The sequence below is a fragment of the Coenobita brevimanus genome, chromosome 63 (genome assembly GCF_032717465.1).
Source record: "Coenobita brevimanus isolate Jiangsu-jjx chromosome 63, ASM3271746v2, whole genome shotgun sequence".
Classification (NCBI taxonomy): Eukaryota; Metazoa; Arthropoda; class Malacostraca; order Decapoda; family Coenobitidae; genus Coenobita; species Coenobita brevimanus.
Genome location: NC_137016.1, coordinates 2,034,287 through 2,060,955, shown reverse-complemented (window position 1 = coordinate 2,060,955; position 26,669 = coordinate 2,034,287).

Here is a 26,669-nt window from a genome sequence, read left to right as displayed (position 1 = left end):
GTAAGAAGAGATTAACGCTAAAATATGGTCCTGCCCACAAAAAAGTGCCACGGAAACGCTGCAGAGTAGTTGCAGTGCCCCTTTTTCTGCCACTGAGTTACGTGAACAAGCCACCAAAAGACGAAAATCTACGTCAAGTTAGAGAAAAAATATTAATGATAGACTGGCCTTGTAACGTGCTGGTGGGGCTGTATGGGAGAGCTGTGAGCATAGTGATACCGTATTGAATTAAAATTGACAGTGTTCCCTGCAATAACTGGGATTAAACCAGCAACCACCTAGACCCAAGGCCACCGCACCACTGTATCCACACTACCAGTCTACCACCACCTCCCCAAGGAGAGAGAGAGAGAGAGAGAGAGAGAGAGAGCGTGCACGTGTGTGTGCGCGTGCGTCCGTGTTTGTGTGCGTGCGCATTTATGTGAGTGTGTTCATGCACATGCACATGCGGTTGGCTTTGTGTGCGCGCGTGCGTGTATGTGTGCTTGTGTGTGTGTGTTTGTGTGCGCGTGTGATATGATACAAAGTTTATGAGAATTCAGGATAAAGTCGATAATGTGAAAGATCTGATGAATTTTAAGTTTATGAAACAAGGACCACATAACATGCATTGGTGTACAGTAATTAAAGCAGGCATACTAGAGAGCTTTACTAATTAGCGTCATCAAGGTAATGCAGGTGTGAGGCATTAGTGGCTATGGGCGAGAGCTGCTTATGTCATTTGACTAATATATGTGTAGTCTCTCTCTCTCTCTCTCTCTCTCTCTCTCTCTCTCTCTCTCTCTCTCTCTCTCTCTCTCTCTCTGTACATATTAGATTGGCCTGTGTCGTTATTTCATCGTAATCATCGTTATCATCACCATATAGTTCCAATCCTTGTTTTTCCTAACCAGCGTATGAAGAAACTATCGAATCATCCTGGTAAACGCGATTTGTTTTTATTCCATTCATGCTGAAGGAAAAATCAATTGAGCCAGGTAGACGAAGTCGATGGTCATTGTTTTTGTATGAAATGTCTGTGTGTGTGTGTGTCTGTGTCGAAATATCAAATAGCAGAAAGTATTGATTATAGATGGAAAAGTTAATAGAAGTTGTTTGGAGTCACAACTTGTTCATATGTCACTCAGCCAGCATTGGGCGTCATCCAAGATGGAAGCATAATAGTCAAGTTTTCATCTAATATTATTATTGCAATGTACCTGGCTCGCTGATGACAGGTAGTCCGGTAATTATTATGTCCCTCAGCAGACAATCCCATTGGTCAGTCATGTCTCTCACCTTCCACACTCCTCCCCATCATTTAACTGTGAACTCACCCTCACTCGCCCTCCTCCTCACCTTCACTTTTATTCTCCCTCCCTCTCACCCTCTGCTTATTTTTGCTTCATACCTTGGCTCTGTCTGCAAGGGTGGGCGTTAGGGATAAATTATTGCTTCTGAGAGTACTGTCAGACAATTTATTAAGATGAAGGGAGAACTCTAGTAGTATTGCGAGTAGAACCGCTCCTCATTAACCCTCTTCGTATGTGACACTTTTTATGGCACCTATACAGCTGCCCAGGATTTTATTCATTGAAGTCGAAGCGTCTATTGCTGAAGGAGTTAGGAAAACTCTCCATTAACCTCTTCAGTGTTAACTTTGTCTCAAATTTATCTCAATGAAGTTACCACCATACAGCATAATAATTATTCTCTTGAGGTTTCTCCAGTGTTGAATAGTACCTTCTATTTAGCAAAAGAAGTTAAATAAAATTATCTTGGAGCCGAAGGGATGAATTAAAATTATAAAGAGGTGTCACGTAAGTTGAATAATATAATTTGGCTTTTTTCATGAATAAATTACAAGCATATTTCACCGTAGTAGAGATGTTGAATATTACCGTAAAGTCCTGAAATACTGCTTATATTTCCATTGTTGTGGGGGAGCTTATTGTCACTCCTTGTGTGTATATTGCAGAGGTGGGTGGGTGGAGATCCAAACATTGACAGAGACTAACTTCACTCCAGGTATTTACTCCTCCGTATATTGTTTCTCTCTCTCTCTCTCTCTCTCTCTCTCTCTCTCTCTCTCTCTCTCTCTCTCTCTCTTTTTCCCTTTCACATTGTCCTCACTCCACTCTTGATAATGAAAGTGGGGGTACTATCGGTTGTATTAACAGTGCTAATAATGATGATTGGAGTGGCAGTGGCTGGGGTGGGGAAAGTGACACGTATGTATTGTATATGTGAAAAATAATGTTGTTTAATACAGTGAAGATGATGGCAGTGAGAGCGAGTATAGTGGCAATGCTAACGATTTTGTTTTTAGCCTCACCATTCCACTTTTGATAATGATGATGATGATGATGATGATAACAGAATGGAGAGTGATGACAGAAAACATTTTTGTTACTGGCAAGGGAGAAGTGATGAGCGTCAGGAACAAGGGTTTGTAGTTATTAGTGAGAGTAACGCCTGAGGATCCTTATGTCGAGTCTGCCTCTCACCGAATGCAGTGTCATGTAAGAGATTGACTGACAGACAGATAGATAGGTAGATAGATGCAGATATAGATAGCTAGATACTGATATAGATAGTTAGATAGACAGATAAACTGACATACAGATATATATACAGATATGCAGATGAATAAATATACAGATATGCAGATGAATAAATAATTAGCGTATGAAATATTGCTAAGCTATAACATGTAGCTGAAATGGTCCAACTAGAAATGAGATTTGTGTACTTTGTATATATATTATGGTTTTAACTTATTTACGTTTAACATCTATTCCAATACCGATGATGGTGATCCTAGGAATGATGATAATATAAAAGTGATTAATCCATCCAATACAGTGACACAAGATGATTCATGCCTCCTATTTCCAGACAGTTTTCATTAGCTTAGAGGAGAATTTACAAACGGACATGTTGGAGAATGCCAAAAAAAAAAAAAAAAAAAAAAAAGATCCTCTTTAACTAGGATCTCAACAAAGCTGAATGAAATTGTCTGAGGTAGTGGGAATGGAATAAATACAACTGTCATAGCACTGAGGGGGATGGAGCTGGAACAATCTGTTTAACATACATGATAATTATAGTCGCTTTACCTTTAACTTGGCCCAGAGTTTTGTCACTCTGCAGCTTATTTTATGTTAAATCAGTGGCAGAATTTGATTTCTGGGGCCCTATATCCATGCCATAACAATTCTTCGTGACTAACATCATATTCGAGTGATCATCTCTTGCTACAGCTCGGAATTCATTGTGGAGAGACGGCAAGTTAATGCCAAGTTAGAGTAAAAGGGGTATAGTAAGTTATAATTGTCTGGTAATTTGATGCCATAATGCATGGAGCGAGGTAGGTGGAAGCTGTCATGATAATGTATATAACAGACTCACGTTATTTTAGTATGTATACCTTTTGTACTCTAACTTGGCCTAATATTGCTATCTCTCCATCTTGTAACGAAAGATTATCACTAGAATATGATACTAGTACAAAAATGTGAAAATGATGTAATGCTGTAGTATTGTGATTTTCTGCCACTGTACTATGCGAAATAAGAAGGAAAAAATCTGGCCCAAATGAGTGAACACAGTATTGTAGAATTATACCTGTCTACGGAACTTGTGTTTATTAAAGAAACAACCTGAAGAAGGACCAAAATGGGCCGAAAGCGTACCAGTTTCTTCTCAGTAAACATAATTCCACGTGGGGGTATAATTCGTCCCTTGAAACAATTCACGATCCTGGAGAGGGACGCCTTCATTTGGTGGCACTGATATAATTGGGCGATTCAGTTACTTTGTTACGCAACACATCTCAACTCTTCCTGTTCCTTAAAAGGTAGGATGGTGGACTGCAGGAAAAAGTCAATTACGCCAGCAGTCCACCGGGTTCAAGTTGAAGATGAGCCCGTGACCAAAAGCAACAAATAATTCATGATTCAGTGAAATTAAGACAAGTGCACAGTTTTCAATCTCTACACTGTTCCTTTTTTTTTCTGTTACTCTGCTAGTAAGTAACGCGTACACATAGCCTGCAATCCTATGCCGAACCATTATATCATATTCCTTATTAAAATTCAGGCAGGTATTAATATATTCACGTGCATTCCAGAAAATTTGTCAGCTGTCAAGGGTATGGTGAAATATAATACATTAATTCCGAGAGCTATAAAATTCCAGTATTTTTTCCATATGGACTTAGACTTACATTTTCCTCTTCTCCTCCATACCATACTAGGAAAGGTGGGATGGAGAGGGGAGAGACGGTAAAGGGGGATGGGAGGAAGAGGAAAGATGGAGAAGAGATGACTGTGAGGTGCAGGGATGGGGGTGAGGGATAGTGCAATGGTGAAGATGGTGAGAAAGTAGGTGGTGGAGTGTGAGGATGAAGGTGAGGGTGCGGATCGAGGGGTGACGGTGGAGTGTGATGCGGTCCAGGAGCGAAGATGGGGAGGAAATAAGTGATGAGGGAGTAAGGGAGAGGATAAGGCAATTGACTGTAGAGTTGGAGTGGGTGAGGAGATTGAGTGGTGATTGAAAGTAAAGGGAACTGGTACTAAGTGGGAGAATGAGGTAGGGGTGAAGATAATGTAAAATGCAGAGAGAAAAGGGAGGGAGATGGTGTTGGAGAGAAAATGGGAGAGTTGTAGGGGCAGTGCGCGCGTGGAGACTGATAGGGAAGTGACGAAAGTGTGTTGAGATGACGTTCGGGATAGGAGGATTGATGAATGATGTAAAAGATGGGGATATAGAGGACAACGGAGTGAAAATAGGAAGACTTGCGATTAATTCTTTACCAAACGGGTGCGGCCTTTCCATACTTTCTATTGAAATGAGTCTTTCACAGGTTATCTGTTATTTTTTCTGGATTACCACGGCTACTGGGCATGTTTATAAACTTAGCCTTGAGAGTTATAAATGAGGATTTAGAATGCGTAAATATTCCGCCGACGTCTACCAGCAGATGGCCATGTCTAACGTTCGAAGCACTGTCAAACGCTTTAGGTTAGGTTGGATTAGGTTAGTCAAGGTTACTGTAGGTTAAGTTTGGTTAAATCGTTAGATATGCCATTGCTTTGACCCGGTTAATAGTGTTTATTTTTGCTTACATTTGAGTATGTTTGATACACAGACGCGGCCAGTCGGAGAGATGGTTGGTAAACAACGCGGCCAGTCGGAGAGATCGTCTGTAAACACTGCCGTTGGGAAACCTGGCCGCTTCCTTAAATACCCCAAAATAGGTATATTTTGTTTTCCTCCAATCACTTCCTGCAGCCATAATTCAACAGTTAACACTTTGCGTCGTATATGTACCAAAATTACTTACCGTGAGATCATGAATTTGTATAATACGGGTGGAATCGCCACGCTCGCTTAGTAAAGAATTATAGCATTGTGGATACAAAAGCTAGTGGGCAGAGGGAGGAGGATGGGGGTGGGGGGGAGACAGTGTGAGTACAGGGTTGAAGGTGGGGAGATAATGGATGGTGTAATGACGCTCAGATGATTTTGGGGGGATTTCGGGGGGGGGGGTATGGGAGACATGGAGAATGGAGGGGGCAATAGTTTAGGTGTATAAGTCGTATTCAATGTGGCTTTGAAAATTTCGAAGCACCACTTCGTAAGCAATTTAGTCTGCACGTTGCGTCTGAATGTCCTGTTTTATGATACTGCTAAAAAAATATGTTGGTACTGAATGATGAAAATGACACATAATAGAAGCTAAGGAATATTATGGATCATTAGTCACTAAGGAAACGATGCTTCGAAAACTCCTATGCCACGTAGAAAAGATGAGACAGTGGATAGTTGGGGGAAACTGGGAGAGGAAGGGGACGTAGGTGTGGGATTTAAGGATGGATGGTGGGGGGAAATGGGGACGTGGGTGTGGGATACAGAGATGAGCAAAGGGAGACAGTATGGGGTGAGAGTGGGGAGGGAGCTAAGGGTGGAGTGCATAGAGTGGGAAAGAAGCTACAGTGATGGAGTACATGAATAACAATAGCAAGAGAGCTAGTGGTGGAGTGCAAGAAATCCGATTTGCAAACCTCCGCCAAGGCATTATTTATCGAGTTAAGAGCAAAAGTGTTGAAACTGCCACTATAAGGCAATAGTAAAGAATCCTTCAAAAATTCCTGGATCCGGATGATGACCCGGATCACCACCAAAATTTATTGGAGTGTTCCTTGGGCCATACCCTACCCCTCCAAAATTTTTCAGCAAAATCCGTTCATAGTTTTTTGAGTAATCTCTCTAACAGACAAACAGACAGAGAAACAAACCAACGCCGACAAAAACATAACCTCCTTGGCGGAGGTACTAATGGAGTGGTGAGGGAGCTAATGGTGCTGTGGGGATGATATGGGGAGCGGATATGCCATTAGGGGAAGGAGGGGAGTTTATGGAGGAGTGTAGGGGTACTGATGGTAGGACAGGTTATGGATGTAGGCAAAAACTGGGGGTAGGGGGTGCGGACGACGATGGTAAACGGGACAAACGTTAGGGAGGAGACGGAGGAAATTCTGGTGATCAGGTATATGGATGTGGGAGGAATATGGATGATACAATGTGGAAATGACGGGGGAGGAGGGATGCATGGAGGTGGGAGGGGGTTCATGGAGTGTGTAGGGTGGGTGGGTGGGAGGGAGAGGTGTAGACGAAGAGCAATATTAAAGGATGCGGGGAGTATGAGTATGAGTGGAGAGGTGGATGATATCGGGAGGAAAAATGAGGGAGGGATGGGTTTCTGGAGGGGGGGAGGGGTGTAGACGAAGGCCAGCATTTACGGTGGAAGGGGGTAAGGGGTGGAGAGGGGGGGGGGAGTGAGGGGCTGTGGACTCATATCTGACCCTCCAGTATTTTTCATCTAACCAACAAATATTGGCCCGGGCAGAGAAGTTAACCCCGATTGCCTCTATTATTGCCAGGACTTTCATTCTCCCTTTCTGCCTATGACAAAAAAAAAAAAAAAAAGGAAAAAAAAAAGGAAAAACATTAATCCAGTTGTGTGATGAGGTTTCGTTGATTTTTTCGCTGATTAGTACCGGACGAAATAAATCAGAGTAGAATTATTTCTTTCTCCAACTGAATGGAATAGAAACCTTATCTCGCAGCTCATTGTCCAGGGCATTGTGGCTAAAACAAGACCTCTAGGCCTCAATGAGCTTTGGCTTTGTCAGTGAAGCTCATTTGTGGAGTGTTTTTTTTTTTTCCCTATGAGCGACGATCATTTTAACACTTGAATCCGAGAGGTCACTCATAAATAAAATAAATTCATTTGACCGTAAACTACAGTGACTAAAACATTCTTTGTTATATTATCGGAGGTGTTAAAGTATGTCAGAATGAAAAGGACTGTCCCCACCCTCCTCCTTCCCAGTTAAATACACTCACAGAGTCACTAAGGTAATATTTCTGTCACTATAATAAATAAAGTTGTCAGCGTAGCGAAGGCGTTAAGGTATGTGGCAGAACTAAAAGGGCAATTCTTAGCCTCCCACACACTTTTTCTCGCCACACAAGTCCTGAAAATATTGATGGCAGGATTCTTAACCACTCACCCACACTCCCTTGCCCTATCTGAGTCTAGCGAAAGTGTAAGAGCCATGATTCTCTCCCTCTCCCCAAGCATACTCGTGAAAATATTTGAGCTCTGATTCTTAACTCCCCACCTGATTCCTGAAAATATTTAGAGCCAGGATGCTTAACTCCCCACCCCAACCCCCTCTTCCACCCGGCTTGTGAAAATATTGAAGCCAGATCGAGGTGTGGCGCGGGTGTGGAATGTAGCGGATCGGTGGTGTCCCCGCTCGCCCACTGACAATCTCACGCCCAGTTGCAGTTCTGTCTAGCCATCAAACCCACACCTGTCCATGTTAGAATTTTGACTTTAAACGCGACCACCCCAACGGGACTGAAGCTTTTCATGTTCTAGTTTTTCGCAATGGCAGGTTGGTTTTCGAGACACAAGGTGGGCGATATTTTTTCACCACAAAGGAAATAAAACTTGGACCTCTACCTTAATTCTTGCTCGAAAATTGGAATGTAACCTGACACCGGAACGAGACTGACACTTTTTAATTTACATTTTCACTTTGACGGGCTGGTACTTGCGAGAAAGTAAATTGTCAAGATAGTTATTCTTTCCCTCTATTTTTAAGTAGCGAGAGAGAGAGAGAGAGAGGAGGGGGGAGGAGCAGGAATTTGAGAGGCTGATGACAGCATTGTGTTAATTTTCCGCTACTGAAATTCCGGGCTGCAGTCTAACCATTACAACGGGACGTGACGCTCTCTCTCCCTCCCACACTCTCTCTCTCTCTCTCTCTCTCTCTCTCTCTCTCTCTCTCTCTCTTCTGGTAAGTTTTCACTCAAGACAGAAGTGGAGCAGTATTTATTTTTTCAAACACCAAAGACGTTTTAGTGCAGACTCATCTTAATTCTTGCTGGAATGTTTTGCCTTAATCTGACGACCGGAACCACTTGTACTATATCTTACTCTTTTTCATATTTCTTTTTCATCTTTTCTTCCCCCTCCTTATTTTTTTTTTTTATGCTAATACGAGGCGGCACTCAAGGAATAGTAAGATGTGGAGATTTTTTATTTTTCTTTAGTACGAAGAGAATTAGATTTATTTTCATCCTCTCCTAGAATTTTGAGCTTCAACGCATTCGCCGCAATGAAGATGTGACGATTTCTGACGCCTTATATATATATATATATATATATATATATATATATATATATATATATTTCACACTTTTGACTTTGGTGGCTTGGTAAGCAAAACAGAGTGAAGAAGATTTTTTTTTCGTGTGTGTGTGTGTGTGTGTGTGTGTGTGTGTGTGTGTGTGTGTGTGTGTGTGTGTGTGTGTGTGTGTGTGTGTGTGTGTGTGTGTGTGTGTGTGTGTGTGTGTGTGTGTGTGTGTGTGTGTGTGTGTCAGCGAAATTACACTACTTTGAATGAAATTCAAATCCTTAAACTGTTCCCTGCCCCAGCCGGGATTCGAACCTGGGTCCGTTAGGACTGCAGGCCACCTCTCTACCGATTGAGCCACCGCCTCCAGTTAACCTGGCCATCCTAACTTTTTGTTTTCACGAATCGGTGAAAGTGAAGTTGATTGGTTTTCTTCCTCCTCCCTCTCTCTCTCTCTCTCTCTCTCTCTCTCTCTCTCTCTCTCTCTCTCTCTCTCTCTCATACTGCAACTTTAATTTGATACATACATGAGTTGCTTGAAAAGAGGAAGTAGGAACGAAATGAAGCAACCTAATACTGTTTGGTTCACTGGCAGCAAAATGTAATTAGAGATATACTGCACTCTCATCAAAACTTCCATCTCCCTCCAGGTTAATTTTGGTGACTCTAGTTACGTGGAAGGAGGAAATGGAGACAAAAAAAAAAAAAAAAAGTAATATGGAGTTCTAGCAGTGAAATTTGGGATAAAGTGTACGCCACTATAGCCTCTCCTCTTCACGCGGAATATTTAGAGTGCAGTAAGAAAAAAGAGGAAAGAGATAGTAAAGGGGAAATAACTAAACAAGGCACTTCCAGTAGAATGTTAAAACTGTGATAGGTAGCGCATTTTAGCCAAAGCTTCCTTCCCCTGCAGCTTAATTTTGGCGACAGACTAACATTACAAGGGAGAGTTTCGACAGTATAACCGTATATGGGGTACTTGCATGAGAACTTGCGAAACACTGCAAAATTACCATATCTCTTGCTTGCAGGTAATTTGCAAGAAAGAGGGAGCATGAAAACGTAAAGTCCAGGAAGGAAAACCCACAGATATTGTTATGTACGGTAAATATGACGCGGCCTCTCTTCTGTACACCTAATCTGCGAGAAGGAAAATGGAAGGTTGCAGATAATAACGTACTACTCAGTGTTATCAGTACAAATTATAGTTCTGTACCATAGGATAAGGTTGATCGATGATGTCCAGTACCTTTGTACTACCACTCGTACTCAACGTTTATTTTCGTGTATTAATATTTCCTGCATTTTTGTACATCCTCTCCCAGATTTCTAGCTTAACTCCTCCGTGTACTAAATCTTTCTCTCTGTCTCTGTCTGTCTGTCTGTCTCTCTCTCTCTCTCTCTCTCTCTCTCTCTCTCTCTCTCTCTCTCTCTCTCTCTCTCTCTCTCTCTCTCTCTCTCTCTCTCTCTCTCTCTCTCCCCTTTTTTTCTAAGGATCTGGGATGTTACACTACCATGATACTTTGAGGGTAACTGAGGTGATGTATTTTTCATGACCATTGCAGCCAAGATCTTTTTTTTTCTTTTTTTGATAGGCAGATATTCGAGACAAAGATCGGTATTATTATTATTATTATTATTATTATTACTATTTTATTTTTATTTAAGTCATGGAAGTTGGGTTAGAAGAACTATGTGAAATTTCGCTTGAATTTTGGATTGTAGAATGATCATAACTGCAATCACTGACCCTTTAGATTTTTTAAACAAGCGTGTTGGTAGAAGAAGAGGGAGAGGAAGAAAAGAAAGAGGAAGTAGAAGGAGGAGGGAGAGGAGGAGGAGGAGGGAGAAGGAGGAGGAGGAGGAGGAGGAGGAGGAAGAGGGGAATGAAGAGGAAGAGGAAGAAGAAAGAATGAAGAAGTAAGAAGACCCATTAAAGCAGTCAGTTTTTACTAAGTCACAGTTATCCCCTAGAATATGACACGAAACAGTCGAATTTACAAGTAATACCCAGCTCCCTGTACTGCTGGGTGAAATACCACATTAGAGATGGACTGAGCTGTTGATATATACAAAAAATTTAGTGACAAGTAAATTTTAAGGGTAACTGAAGCGTTATTTTAGTTCTCATGATTTTGTGCATAAGCATCATGTGAATTCGTGATCAATAAAATCTCCATCTATTTATCCATGTATATGTTTATCTATCTAGCTGTCTATAATGTCTTTGTCTATTAATCTTTGGCTGTAACCTGTCCACTTGAACGAGATGTAACTTTTTTGTCATTTACTTCTTCCACTGGCTGATATTGGTCAAGCGAAAAAAAAGTTAAGGGATTTTTATTACTTTTTCATTATCAGGGAGACTAAAGCTACTTTTTTTCTTTTTAAGGGTAACTGAGGCACTACCCGGTAGATTATTTCTCGGTACTGGAGTTTTGGAGTGTAACCTCATCAACGTAATCACATTAGGGAAGCGAAGTTCTGACAGTTTTCATATTCTGTTTTTCACTTTGACAGATTGATACCAAAGACTGGTTAGCATTTATTTATTTATTTATTTATCAATTTTTTTAAGTACCAAGGAAATTTGACTTCTAGGATATATTGACAGAAAATATGGCATTATCTTGGTCCTCATGACCATGGCAGCCAATGGCACTTTATTTAAACTTTGTTATTAATACTTTTGACTCAGTAATTAAGCAACTTGTAAAATATTAAAAGGAGAAGGAGACTCCATAGGAAGGGCAGAGTGAGGGAGAGATGATTAGGGAACATTTACAACTGATGTGGGTGGCGAAACAACTACATAAAGTAATAAATTGATAGACTAACGGGGATGAAGGGAGAGTAAGATAAAATAAAGAAGAGGCACGGAGAGTACATAAGAAGGGTAGAATGAGGGAGGTATATGAAGTGGTGGTAATGAAACAAGAGTGAGTGAAATTAGCTGGGAATGAAGAATAACTATGATTTATGAGGAAACGAAAAATGCATCAGAAAAAAACATCGATAAAGAGAGAGAGAGAGAGAGAGAGAGAGAGAGAGAGAGAGAGAGACAGACAGACAGACAGACAGACAGACAGACAGAGAGATGAGGAGGTTCAATTTGGAAGCGATAAAACAGGATTAAAAGGGAAAAAAATCTGGAGACGTAGGAAGAGAGAAACCATTCAAACAAGACAGATGAGAGAAACTAGTAGAAAAATGAAAATAAAGAGAGAATGAAAGTAGGGGAAGGAAGATGAAAGTAAAGTGGTAAGATCAGTGAGGAAGAAAAAGAAGAAAAAGTGATTAATCAAAGCTAATGAAGAGACAAGGATGAGTAAAGAAAACCTGTGAAAAATACGTGAACAATCACAGAGAACTGGGAAGGTAAAATTTTAATTAGTAAATCAAGCAAGATGGATCAGTGGAAAAGAGCCGCAAATAAAAAGAAGGAAAGAAAGATCCACTTAATATGGATGAAGGAAAGTGAAAAAAAAAAAAAAGAAGACGGCACAGAAAGCAGGGAAAATGTGACAAATAACACTAACCGAAAGGAAGCAAGACAAATAAAGTGAATTGATTGATTTTAAGGGTAATATAACGGACTGAAGATTAACAAAAACTCACAAGAAAAAAGTGGAAAACACTTTTAAAACAAGAAAGAACACTCAAAGTGCAATACCTGCGCCCACCAATAGGGCGAAGGGCTGAATATTTGAAACTACTGTGAACTTGTCCTTCAACTGATTGGTATTAAAGGCTAATATTTTCATTCATGCCTGACCCTTGATCAGATTAAGTCCATGTGTTATCAGACCTGTTTAGCTGACCTTGCCATGTGAACTTTGACTTCGGACTTCTCCCTGTGACCTTGATCTTCGGCTGATTGTTCCGAAAATAGAATCCTTTTGTCCTTGTCTTACTCTGAACCCTTTCTCAAAGTTTATTCCAACATGTTTAAGTTGAACTTCCCATGTGACCTTGACCTTTGGCCTATTACTCAAAAACAGTAGGTTAGCGCCTTGGGTGATCCTAAGCTTTTCCACGAAGTTTGACCTAAATCAGATCAAATATTTTTATATCATTCACCGACAGACACACGGGTCTAACTTTGGTCTTGTCTCGTGACCTTGACCTTTGACTGACATTCTTCAAAACTGAATCTTTTAATCTTGCCTTGCCCTCAACCCGCCCACAAAGTATGGTCCAAATTGAATAATAATTATATTAACTGACATTCCTAGAACAAACTTTGACCTAGCCCCGTGATATTAAACTTTGACGTGTTCTAAAACACACACACACACACACACACACACACACACACACACACACACACACACAGTAGCTGGACCTCTTTTGTACCGTAAGCCCTTTCACCATTTTTGGTTAAATTCAAATAAGAACTGAGAATTAATTTGTTTAGACAGACAAACAGACAGGCAGGCAGGGAGGTAAACACACACACACACACACACACACACACACACACACACACACACACACACACACACACACACCAGTCAAAACAGCAACACCTGTTCTCGCTTCTCGAGCGAGGGTATCAAAAAGAATTGAGAGAGAGAGAGAGAGAGAGAGAGAGAGAGAGAGAGGATAACAATGGAGAAGGTGCAATTTGGGTGTGATAAAACAGAAGTGAGAGGAAAAACAAGGATAAGGAAGACGAACGAAAGGAAGAACTACACAGATTGATAGAAGAAAAGAACGTGGAACAATACTCAAATGAAGAAATCAGAAAAACAAGGCAGGAAGGGAAACGTCAGACGAGGCGTTTCTGGACAGGTAATGCAGGAATGAATAATAAAAAGGACAGTTAAAGATGCTGAATAAAAGGGTGAAAGCATACAGACTAAAATGGATGAAGAAAATTTGTATTAAAAAAAAAAAATAAGGGGCACATTAAGCTGGGAAGTCAAGATGTTGAAGTTCATTAAAAACAAGTGGAATTAGTGGAAATCATCGGTAACAGAAAACTGAGAACCACAGAAATTAAGATGACTGAAAAGTAATTTGTACACTTTAAGATGAATCACTGGAAACTGGTATGAAAAAAGTATATAAAAAGTAACAGAAAAATGTGTGATAAAGGCCACTGAAATGGAAACATTTTTTGGAAACCGTTTTAATTAAGATACATACGAAAAACACAAATATTAATGCAAAAAATAAATAAAAGCGTGAAAACTCAAAGTAAATGGGAAGAAGAGTGAAAAAAAAAAAAAGGAGTTATTAGAGACCTTAAAACAGCAGTGAGTGGAAAAAACAACATATCTATCTGTCTATCTACCTATCTATCTATCTATCTTTTTACAAAGAATTTCAAGGTGAACATTACGGTAACTACAGGCGCTCATGATAGCCAAGATTAGAACTAATTGGAGATATAATCAAGCCATCACTGGAAACACGGTAACCAATTACTGTGGAGTTATTTACTACTACAGCTGTATCATTATTAGCTACAACTGGTCGGATAGCTGGACGGACTGGTGGGGTGGGCAGGGCTGGCGAGTGGGCGGGCAGGGTTGGGTGGATGGATGGGTGTGGAGAGGCAGAGTGAGTGGGGTGGATGGGCAGGGTTGAGTGGGGCAGCGTGGGTGGGTGAGTGGGTGGACAGGATGGGTGGGTGAGTCTGGTTAAGTGGTTAAGCAGGATAGGTGGGAAGGTGAGGAGGTGGGTAAATGGTTTGGATAAGTTGGCAGGTGGGTGAGCAGGGTGGGTGAGGATGGTAGGTGGATGGGTGGGTAGTGGGAAAATAGGTCCATGGTATAGTAGCCGCAGCGAGAAATGAACGCTGTGGTGGGGCAGGCGGGATGACCAGGGATTCCCCCACTGTAGCCATATCCACATGTCACCGACCATCGGCCACCGCTGCAGCCCCGCTCCATGATCCTTACCCTGTGTCTCTGGCTTTCTCTTTCTCTCTCGGCTTCTATATAAACTGGTGTATTTCCGAAACTAATTATGAAATTATTATGACTTTTGTTCCACACCACCACTGAGGTAAAAATCAAGGAGAGTTTTCTGTATAAAGGTTTCCCCCCCCTCCTAAATGTGGCATATGAGCGGGGGAGTGCGGCCTTGCCGATACCTCCGCCTGACCTATAATTATACACTCGCCAGAACTGACCTGCCCTCAGACAAGAGGGGGGGGGAACCTTTATACAGAAAACTCTCCTTGATTTTTACCTCAGTGGTGGTGTGGAACAAAAGTCATAATAATTTCATAATTAGTTTCGGAAATACACCAGTTTATATAGAAACCAAGAGAGAAAGAGAAAGCCAGGGACACAGGGTAAGGATCATGGAGCGGGGCTGCAGCGGTGGCCGATGGTCGGTGACATCCTACCTCTATGGTCGGTGACATGTGGATATGGCTATAGTGGGGGAATACCCGGTCATCCCGCCTGCCCCACCACAGCGTTCATTTCTCGCTGCGGCTACTATAGGAATAGGTCCATGGGGAATACGAGTATATCCCAGGGGAAATGTGACCAAGGATGACCATTGGTTCAGTGAGTAAACTGGAACTCCCGGGGTCTTCTCACACAGGGGGATTGGCAATCCAGGGTCCCACGCAATGCCGGTATCCACCTTCATAGAAATTTACCCGGGCAACGCCGGGTTTCCCCGCTAGTGATTCATAGAACGAATACTGCCGTCACTGGAGAGTCATTCCACTTTAGACCTTGTCCTTTGACGTATTATCGCTAAAAATTTTAACACCTGTTTCGCCACTGAACATCAGTCATTATAACAAATATTGGTGCAATTTCATCAAAGAATTTTATGCAATATTTCTAGCAATCAGAGCGATAAACAAGCACAGCAGAAACAAAGTCCATAGAGGAGGTACTAAAGGAGAAGTGAGACGAGCGCGGGGGAGAGCAAGAGAGAGACGAGAGTAAGTGGGAAAAACAACGATACAGAGGAGATGCACAGCTGAGTGAAGGAAAAAAAAAAAACAGAGGAGGAGGAGGAGGTGAGAGAGAGAGAGAATGACTGAAGAGATATGAGTGGAGGAGAGAAAGTGGAGGAGATAAAGAGAATGCAACAGAGTAACGAGGGAAGGCAGCGAGATTACCAGAGTAAATTTAGAGGTTGGATTCATCTCCGGCTTGGTACACACTGTTTTAAGCCCGTCTCTACGCCATCCCACAACCCTCCCAAGCAGTCATTCCTATGCGCCCATCCCTTGCCTTTCGGGCTTCCTTCCCTTCCCTTCCGATTTTCTTGACTTCCCGCGTTACCACATTTTTCTCTTCGTTTTTTCTTTCTGTTCGTGTTCTCTTTTCCTTTGCCGTGTTACTGAATTTTATATGCGTATTCTCTTTACCTTTCCCACTGTACTAATATTTTTTTTGTTCGTGTTCTCTTTCTCTTTGCTGGGTTACTATAGTTTTCGTGTTCTCTTTTCCTGCGTTACTTAATTTTCTGTTCGTGTTCTCTTTTCTTTTTTGCCGCCTAATACAATTTTGCTGGTCGTATTCTCTTTTCCAATGTCGCATTATTATGTTTCTTTTTGTTCGTGTTCCCGTTTCCCACTCTTTTTCCTCCTTTTGTTTTATTCATTTTCTTCACGTTTAATGTATTTTTATTCTTGTTACTTACTCTTTTCCTTTTCTTCTTTCTTTTTATTTTTCTTGTCTTTCTTGTCCTACCTTTCTTAATCTTCTTTCTAATTCGTGTTCTATCTTCCTTTTCCTTTTCCCCTTATGATTCTAAGGGTTTTCTTTGTCTCTTAGTTTGTTTTGAAGTAATTTTCGTGTCATTTTCTGTTCTCCCTTTCTTTTTCTTTATTTTTGTCACTTGCCTCTCTTTCTTAACCTATCTTACTCTACCTTCCATATTCTATCTTTCTTATTCTGCCTTTGATATTCTTTCATTTCTTTTCTTTATCCTTTCCTTCCTTAATATACGCTGTCCTGCAACTCTTAAAGGGGTAATTCTTCTCTGCCCATCCTCTCGTTTGGGTTTCTTTTCCTTCCCCACCTTTTTCGTTCTTTTTTTTTTTAACCTCCGCCAATGAAGTTGGAGGAGGTTATGTATTCGCCTATGTTTGTCTGTTTGCCCACACGATATTTCCAAACGTTCTTAATGAATTTCAATGAAACTTCATGGAAGGGTGGGCCATGGGCCAAGAAAGAATTTTGATTAAGTTTTGAGGCGGATTCGAATCCGGAGTATCCCGCACAATATCTCCAAAACGTCTCAATGAATTTCAGTGAAATTTTGTGGAAGGGTGGCCATGGGAGAAGGAACAACTGATTAAATTTGGGGACGGATCCGAATCCTTTATATTCCACACAATACCTTCACGGATCCAGATCCGAATCCGAATCCGAATCCTTTTTAATAGTAATGGCACTGGCAGAGGTACATGCTTTGTGAATGCCTTCTAGCTTTCTCTTGTTTTTACTTTCTTTTGCCTCTCACTTCATTTTTCACTCACATCCCCTGTGCCTCATGACTTTTTCTTACTGTCCAGTTTCTGTTTCAGTTTTCTCCCTTGAAGCTTTTGTTCTCTTTTTACCTTTCAACTAAGTTTTCATTTATTCCTTTTCAAGTAGCATATCCCTCCTTCTCTCTTTCTCCTGGTATTTTGTTTTTTCTTCTGGTTTCATTTCCTTCCTCTCCAGTTTTTTTACTTTTTTCAGCTTACCTTTGTTTATGCACATTTTGCTTCTTTTTCTTTTTGTACACATTCTCTTTTTTCATGACTTTCTTTGCTTCACAATTTCTAAAATATCCAGGATCATATAAATATTTTCTGCTGCTTATTTCATACTTCCATATTTTTTCAGGCTTCTCTTAATCTGACATTCCTTGCATTTTTCTTTGTTGACCATATTCTTAATTTATTTCCCCCAGTCTTCATGTACGTCCCGTCCGATTTTCATGACTTTCTATTCCAGGGGTTTATTTGCCGCCGATATATATATTTATTTATTTATTTATTTATTTATTTATTTTCTTGTGCTCTGTATTTCTTCCTTTCTCCCTTCAACTTTTATTCCGTATTTTTTTTTTTCTTTCTTCTCTTTTTTTAAATTTTTCTCCCCATTATTGCTCTACTTTCTTTTGTTTCTCTTCCCCTTCTGCATTTGTATCAGGTTTATCTCGTTTACCTCTTAAGAACTTTATTAACTTTATGTCTTGCGCCTTTTCCCTTTTTCTTTCTTTGTACTTACTGTGGCCCTTTCTTCTGCCTTTTTTTTTTATTTTTTTTTTTAATCCAACCGTCTCTCTTTTGTCTTTTTCACTCCCGTTTCCTTTTATTTTCTTTGATATTTTCACTTTCATTTTCACATCCTTGGTTCTTTTTCTTTCCCCTCTTACCTTTTCTTTTCTTTAATTATGCCTCCACCCATCTATGGTGGATAAAGCATTAGGTAATTGGTCTGTCCGTGCGTGCATTCGTGGGTCTGTGCATCTATAACACTCTTATGGGCGCAATATCTCCTGAATCCATCGACGGATTTCCACCAAACTTTTGTCGATGATGTAGGATGAAGAGATGGTGAATTCATGAGGTCATCTAGGTCAAGGGCTCAAAGGTGAAGGTCTTATGGGGTCGACTTAGTTTATATTTGTATACGCGATATCTCCTGAACCGCTCAACGGATTTCTACTAAACTTTTGTAAGTGATACAGTATAAAGAGATAATGAACTGTTTAGGTCAGCAAAGTCAACCGGTCAAAGGTCAAGGTCATTCGACTTAGTTTATCCTTGTGGGCCCGATATCTCCTGAATCCCTCGACGGATTTCGACCAGTTTTTTGTCAGTGATACAGTATGAAGGGATGATGAATTGATTAGAGACTTCACCAGATCCTGTTTCAGAAATCTGCCACTAGGTTCGCTTCCATCGCCCAGCTCTGATGCGGGGTAAGCATTGAAAAAGTAGCCAGTGCATAATGTCTTTTTAATTTTGACACACTGTAAAACATCTCAAAACATGTTTTACTCATCAATTTACCCAGATGGCATGATATGGTACAAAGAAATTACAAAATGGGAGCCCTTTGATTATATATAATGTATTATAAATGTCATTTTGTAAACTCAGCTTTCGTTCGTCCACTCACCTCTGTAAGCATAACATAGAGACAAAACCTAGGCAATTTTACTAGAACCATCCATAAAGTAAGTAAACAGTGATTAAAATATTTGTCATTCGTTAGTATCCACAAAAGAAAATAGATGTGTAGCCGCATATTAAGCAACACCTTTCGATATGCTGCCCTGCCTGACGTATGACTTCTCCTAACAATACGGACCTGTTGGACGTCTTGGTCATCTTAGTAGATACCAAGTCTAATACAAATAATTCTTTTAAATGTTTCAATGGCTCCACTGCACAGCTTAGTAGGTTTAAACTTCAACTCCTCGTATTCTATTATTATTATAGTGTCGTACCGCACTGCCGTTTGTTTGGATTATTATGGCTGACTCACCAACTAAGCAATCGTTCAGTACATTATTTTCAGAGGAACTGCTTAATACTTTAAAAACACACAAATCAGAAGTCCTGAAGGTAATCTCCTTTTACTAACGGCACACGCTTTATTCAAATATATGTAAATAGACAGCACACTATTTTAGTCCCCAAGCTAAGAGTCTCTGAAAGCCTGGTTATTCTTTCTTTACAGGTATATATATATGTGCTTGATTCAATAGGAAAAAATATTCCTATAAATAGCAGGATTATTATAAACTTAGTGTTAGGTACAATTTCACAGGTCTTTAAAACCCCGCAAAAATATTTAATCGAGGCTGGGCGACGCTAGACCACCTGGTGGCAGACCGCTGAAACAGGTTTGTTGAAGCCTCTTATTAGATAAGCAACGTCAAGCGGTAGAAGGTCAAGATCATTTGGGTTTGAGCGCGATGTTTCCTGAACCTCTTGATGGATTTCGAGAAAATTTTTGTCAGTGATACAGTATGAAGGGACGATTAACTGATTAAGTCAACAAGGTCAAAGGGATAAAGTTCAAGGTCAGACGGGTTTAGGCGCAGTATCTCCTGAAACCCACTACGGATTTCGGCCATACTTTTGTCAGTGATACAGCATGAAGAGACAATGAACTGATTAGGTCCGCTAGGTTAAGTGATCAAAGGTCAAGGTCATATGGGGACCACTTAGTCTATCGTTAGTCTCATTTCAGCCCGCAATAAACCCTGTCATGTAGGCTGAATGGTGAGTCCGTGTAGAAGGCTTGACGGAGGCATACCAAACGACGCTTTACGTACAGTTTGTGGCCCCAGTTCTTGGTTTTTCATTGTAACTGACTTTGTTTTGTGTGTGTGTGTGTGTGTGTGTGTGTGTGTGTGTGTGTGTGTGTGTGTGTGTGTGTGTGTGTGTTGCTTTCGTATGTTTTTTTTTTTTTTTCCCGCATACTCTCCTCCATTTAGTTTTCCTTCTCTTTCCCTTTTTTGGCGTTCACTCCCACTTTGTTCCGCGCTAGATCTCCTTTTTGTTGTTTACCATCCCTTTCGCTGGTCTTTCCTCCTTTTTTTCTGCTTCTTCTCTTTTTCTTTTTCCTGCTTTCTGTTATTCTCTGTCCTTTCTATCGTTTTATTTTTTTCCTCGCTTCTCAATTTCTTCTCTATTTCAACCATTTTCTCCATTATTTTTCCTTTCTCTTCCTTGTTCGTCATTCTCTCTCTCTCTCTCTCTCTCTCTCTCTCTCTCTCTCTCTCTCACTCAATCCCTTCCTTCGAGCTGCTCCTTTTTTTAACCTCTAACTGATATTCCTTATCTCCAATTCTATCCTTTTCCAGCCAACACCAAACGATTTATTCAGTTAAGTGTGTGTTTATAAGAGCCTGTGAGTGGCTATACGGTTGCCAATAACCCTTCCATGGTCGGGACAACTCTAGTATTCCGCCCAGCTTGTATACACCAATTTTAGTCAACTGAGAGTGAGTTGCAAGAGTCTGAGTTTTCATTTTGTCTCCTTGGGTCTCCTCTCTTTCCCTCATGGTTCTTTTCATTGTGTTCATCCTCCTCATTTCTTTTCCTTGTTTTATTTCCTTCTTTCTTACATTTTTCATTTTCTTCCTTTTCTTCTTCCTCTTTTCATTTACTTCCGGTTTCCCTTCCCACTTTCTTACATCTGTGTTTTCCTTCCGTATTTTCTTTATCTCTCATTATCTCAACATACTTTTTTTTCCTCCCTCTATATATATACCGTATATATTTTTCTTCTCTTTGCATCCCAATTCCTTTTTTCGTTTACTTTTTCTTTCTCCTTCCTCCTTCCTGAAGTTTTCCTTATATTCCTTTTTCTCTTTTCCGACTCCCTCCTGTTCCACAACGCCCTCTCCTCGCTTAGTTTTTCTTCTTCCGGTCTAGTTCAGAGCACAATTTTTGTCTTTACCTTGGGTCTTGTCTTCCTTTCTTTTATTTGATATTTTTTTCACCACAGTCCTGCTAAGTCTCCAGTTCTTAATTTTTCTTTCTCGTTCTTTCATTTTTCCTCGACCCTCAGCCTCTTTCTTAGTTTTATTTATTTTCCTCTTCATACTTATCCTTCCATTTATAATTTTCTGTTTTTATTCTTTCTTTTGTTTTTCCTACCCCTTTCCATTGTAGTATTTTAATTGTTCCTTATGTTTTTCTCTTTTAGTTCTCTTTCTTTTTGTCGTCCTTTCTGTTAGACTACATTTAATCGCCTTCTTCCTTTTCTTTAGTTTCACTAGTTTTATTCTGTCCCCATCCTCTTTGTTCTTCTTCCTTTTTCCTTGTATTTTCCCCATCATATCGCTGTCCCCTTCATTTATTTCATTCTGATCATTTCCTCTGCCTTTGTGACATTGTTTCTCTCCCTTATCTTCTTTTGGATTCCCTTCTTTCGACTTTTGTTAGTTTCTCTGCTGTTTTTTTTATTCGCTTTTCCTTACTTATCCTTTTATTATGCTGGTTCCTTCGTCAGTTGTTTTTCTTCCTCTTCGTCCTTATCCTTTGTACTAGATTGTTTCTCTCCCTTATCATTTTTCCCTCCTATTATCTCGTCTCCCTTGTAATTCCTCTTGTTTTTCATCGTCGTTCCTACTAAAAATCTTATCACTTTCGTTTTCGCGTTTCCTTTGTTTTCGCTTCTGTCCAATTACTCCGTTTCTCTCAGTTTTCTTTCTTTCCTTTTCCTCCTTTCTCGTGTTTTATTTTCTCCTTCTGCTCACTGCTCGTACTCATTTTTCTGTTTCCCAGCTTTAGTTTCTTCCTTCCAGTTTTTCTGTTATGCTTTTCTGTATATCATCATTCCTTTTCCTGTTGTTTTTCCATTGTGACCGTTTTTCATTTTATCTGTCCATACTTTTTTCCCTCTCTGCCGTCCAGTCTTCGTCTCTCTCTCTCTCTCTCTCTCTCTCTCTCTCTCTCACACACACACACACACACATTCTGTTTTCTTTCAATTTTTATTCTTTCATAAATCCTGTTTTAGTGCATTTCCTTTTGCTTCATTAATCTTCGCATTACTCTGCATTCCTGTTTCATCCTATCGTCTCCCTTTTAATTTTGTCTTCTTGTATTTTTGTGTTTCTTATATTTTTCATCTTCACTTTTCTCATCTTTTTTACTACTCCGCTTCCATCTCATATTATCTTCCTTCCTCTTTTTCCCTTCTGTTGCTCTGTTTCCCACCGTTAGCCTTCGTTTCTACTCTTATTTTGTTTCTCTGCGTGTGTCTAAATCTTTGTTTGTTGTAGTTTATCCTGTGTTCCTTTCTCATCCTTTTAACTTTTGCTTCTCCCTTAGATTCTCTTCCTTATTTTTTTCCCTGTCTTTATATTACTCTTCTTGCTTATTTTATTTTCATTCTCCAGTTCATTTTTCCCTTGGCACATTTCCTGTTTCATTTTACATTATAATTCTCTCTCTCTCTCTCTCTCTCTCTCTCTCTCTCTCTCTCTCTCTCTCTCTCTCACTTACTCTCATGCTATGCTTTCTTACTTTCTTCAGTCCTATGCGTTTTTCTCTGTATTCCTCAATTGTATTTTTCTTCTCTTTTCCTATTCTTTATATTCTTTCCATTGTGACACTCTTCTGTTACTCCATCCGCTCCTTGATCCACTTTCTGTTATTCTGCTTCTCATTCCTCTCCTCTTTCTCTCTCCCGTTCCTTCTTGCCTTATATTACATTCTTTGCTTTATTCTTCTTCCTTTTGTCTCATATTTTTTACAACTTATTTCCTTTATCTTATTCCATTCGCTTCTTTTTTCTCAACCCTCTACTGCTGCTTCTTGCATATAATTCTTTCTTTTCTTGTGTCTCAGCTTTTCATGTACATTTCCTATATTTTTAACAACTTTCAGTCCCTCTTTTTTCTCTTTCCTCCTCCTGTTCCTTTGCCTCCTTATTTCTCTGCTTCTCTTCTCTGTCGTCTTTTCTCTGTTATTCCTTATCCCCAAGTGTCGCCCTCATCCTTTCATTATTGTATACCCATTTCTCAGCCCTCCTGTGACGTTGTATTTCTCTTTTCTGTTCATTTACTCCTTTTTCTTCAGTTCCACCCTCCTCTTGAACTCTTTATTTCCAATCCGGTATCCTTGTTCATTCGTCTCTCTTCTTTTCCCTCATACGCTTCGGGTTTTCTCTGTTTTTTGCTCTTTTTGCTCTTTTTCAGTTGTAATCTTTGTTTCCCAGGTCTTCTTCATTTCCTCATTTCCAATCTCTATTATTTCTTCAGCTTGTTACTTATCTTTGACTGTGCTTCAAGGCATTATATTTTCCCTCCAATTCAGTACTTTTCCTTTTTCCTTGTATTTTTTCTTTCATACTTTCCACCCTCACTTCTGTCTTTTCTCTTTATCTCTTCTGTAATTCCGCTTTCTTTTTCTCTTCTCTTCCTTTCCCCGCCATCATTCGCAACTTCCTTTCTCTGTCCCCTTGATTTCTCTGTTTCCAGCCTCTCCTTTCTCTCTTATTTAGCTAATCTTGGTTCTCATATTGCACCACTTCCAACCTTTAGTCTCTTACTTTCCCTTCTTTGATCGCTGTCTTTCTTCACTTTTCTCGTCACATCTTTATCTACAACCTTGTCTGTCTTTCATCCAGCTGATTTTCTTACCTCTCCTTTGACTCCGCTTTCAACTTTATTCTCTTTCTTCCCATCCTTGGTTTTACTCTATTTCCTATGTTCTTTTTTATATTTTCCTTGAGCTTCCAAACTCTTGCCTTCATATCCAGCTTTTATTGTATTACTCTGCCTCCATCCTATATTCTCTTCTCTGTTCCTGTTCAGTCGCACCATCTCCTTTTCTTTATTTACTTTCTTTCCTCTTTATGCCAATTCTTTCTTATTATTTCACTGTCCATTCTATCACTCAATTTTCTTCATATATCCTCTTCCGTCATTTTATTTAATTTTCATTCCTTTGCTATATTTCATTTTCAGACCCCCCGCCCCCAGTGGCCAGGCTTAAAAACACCTTTGCCACTGAGTTACTGAGTTACTAATTAACAGTGGGGGGAGCATTCTTAACATTGCCCAACCTAGCGCCTGACACGTCTACGTTGTCTTACTGTGGGATCTGTTCTCTGTCATGAGTTTGTGGAGTAGGTGAGTCTTGAAATTTTGAGAATTTGGTGTTTAACCTTTAGGAATGTGCAGAGGGGTTGAAATCTGATGGGTTAGTTCCGGAATGGGGTCGGTTGCCCTAGGATGTATGGTTTTCAAGATACCGTATTTATGATTTTCTAACATTTTACGTTGTACATGTTTTGAAGTTTTGATTCTTTATAGCTTTTGGGAATATTTAAAGGAGACGGAAATCTTATGGGTTGGTTTTGGAAGGGGATTATCGTGTTTGAGTTTTGCCCTAAGTTGCACAGTTTTTGAGAGACTTAGTTTTCCTTAAATAAAAACTCACTAACTTGTGCTACGTTTTCGTTATTTCGGGTACACTTACGTAGGTTTGAAGCTAAGTTTTGATGAAACAGATCTGTCCTGAGTCTGTAGGTATATATTGTGATTTGTGCCAGACCCTTGTGTTTTCGAGACAACCACTTGCAGCCTTGGGGTCCTATTATTGGCCATTTGAAGTCCTTGGTCTGGCCCATTTTTGCCCTTTGATGTGGCATCTGGAGTGTCTCTGGCAGCAGCCGAGAAGATGTCAATGTTCTTTTTCGTTAGTATGAAGGTCAAGGTAAAGTACTTTTCGCCGGAGTCCCGTGTTTTAAAATAAGCCCTTTTTTTTTTTTCAATAGTCCGGCAACAAACATTGCGGCTTTTCTGGCTGCATTTTGTTCATCTTTTATTCTCCTTCTCTGACTTAATCTCTTTCCTCTTATTACTTCTGTTTTTCACGTCACTCCTTTATGCCACTGGCACTCAGCCTTCTTCCTTTGTTCTCTTGCTTTATCTTATTTCCCCTCATCTCTGTTCTTACCTTATATTTAATTCTGCTTTTCATTCTGCTAACCTCTTGCTATTTCTTTCCCCCCTTGTGTCTTGCTTCTCCATATTTTTCGTCTCTCAAGTTTCTCCCATCTCTCCTACGGGTCTCATTCACTCCTTTATTTACTTCCTCTTGCTTCTCCCTTATCTCCCTTCACTTCATTTATTCTGCTCTTATATGTAATTACCCATCTTACCGCTCCCGTTCTCTCGGGTATTCTCTTCCATTCTCGTATTTTTCTGTTTTCCCATCATCCCTCCCTGTCATGAAGTCATCTCTATTTTCTCTTTTTAAAGTTTTTGTATCTCGGGTTTTTCCCTCGTCTAGCCACTTACTCTTTGCCCTCGTGTGTGTGTATTCCCTTGTTTACCATACAATATTCCATTATTCATCCCTCATTTACTTTTCTTGACACCCGTACTAGTTCCTCCTCCTTTTTTTTTTTTTTTTACTTTTACTGTCCCATTTCTTTTCCCCCGCGTTTGCCTCTCCTTTCTATTATTCAGCTCACTTCTCTGTTATTATCTCCACTTTTCCTATGCTTCCCTCCTCGTCTGTCCCCCTGTCTTTCTTCAGTTTTTCCATATCCACGCTTTCATTCTTGTACTTAAATTTCTCTTTTCTTATCCCTCTCGTTACTCCGTTTCCCTCCTTTCTTTTAGCTTTTATTCTATGTTGAATTTTCCTGTGATCTCTCTTGCATTCTTCCTTGTATTTTTTGTTCTATTTTTATCTAACTTGTATTACTCTGCCTTACATATCCATTATTCTCGTCCACCTTTAATGGCCTTCATTCCCCCTCCTCCCTCTCTACCTTGGCCATCAGTTCTCTTCTATGGTTCTCTCCCATATTCTGTGGCCATATCCCCTCTTTTCCACTGCCCTATTCCCTCTTCAATGGCCCTCCCGTCTGCTGCTGCTCTCTTATCTCTGCCATGGCCCTCCCTTTCTTCCATGGCCCTGTCCTCTCTGCCATGGTCCTCTCATGTCTGCGCTGGCCTTCCACCTTTTCCATGACCCTCTTCCCCTTTCCATCCTCCTTTATCTTCTTCATAACCACCCTCTTTCTTTCATGTCCCTCCAAATGTCCTTCTCCTTGTCCATGCCATTCCATATTCTTCCATGGTCCTCCCACCTTCTTCCATGCCCATACAGATTCTTCCATGGTCCTCCTACCCTCCTCCTTGCCCCTCCCTCACTTCCATGACCCTCCTCACTCTCCCAGGACTCTCTGCCCTCTCCTATTGCCCTCTCCCTCTCTCATGACCCTCAGTGTTTTCCCACGAACATCAGTCCCATTCCTTGGTCCTCTCTCCTCTTCCGTGGCCATGTTTTTCCCCTCCCATGGCCATATATTTCCTCTCCCATGGCCCTCTTCTTCCTGTCCATCTGTCTCTTCCATAACCATCCCTTTCATAAATTCCCCTTTCCTCACTTTCATGGCCCTTTTTTTCCATCTACAAGTAGGCCAATAACCCTATTCCCTCTTTTATATCCCTTCCTTCTTTTAACCTCTTCTCTTTTTCCCTCTTCCTTCCTCTCATTTAGTAAGACTTCCT